We start from the raw sequence: 252 nt of genomic DNA, 5'->3' as shown, positions 1-252 counted from the left end.
CACAAACTGCCCAGGTCAGGCGGGGCACCCTACCACAGCGCTGGCTACACCCTCAGATGTGGCACCTACAACCCAATGGTGTGTATTCCCATCTGCTCCCGTAGGATGTGACTAGCCACGGCAGCTGGCAGAGGGAGGCCTCAGTTCAGTATCCTTCGCTGGCCAGAGGAGCTCCCACGTGTGCACGGGACCTGGGACAAGCACAAAGGCACAGCGAGGGCCTGGCCGGGCAGTGACCAGCGGAGGGGGTTC

The sequence above is a fragment of the Antrostomus carolinensis genome, unplaced genomic scaffold (genome assembly GCF_000700745.2).
Source record: "Antrostomus carolinensis isolate BGI_N321 unplaced genomic scaffold, ASM70074v2 scaffold31749, whole genome shotgun sequence".
In the NCBI taxonomy this organism is placed as follows: domain Eukaryota; kingdom Metazoa; phylum Chordata; class Aves; order Caprimulgiformes; family Caprimulgidae; genus Antrostomus; species Antrostomus carolinensis.
Note: the sequence above shows the minus strand (reverse complement) of the source record.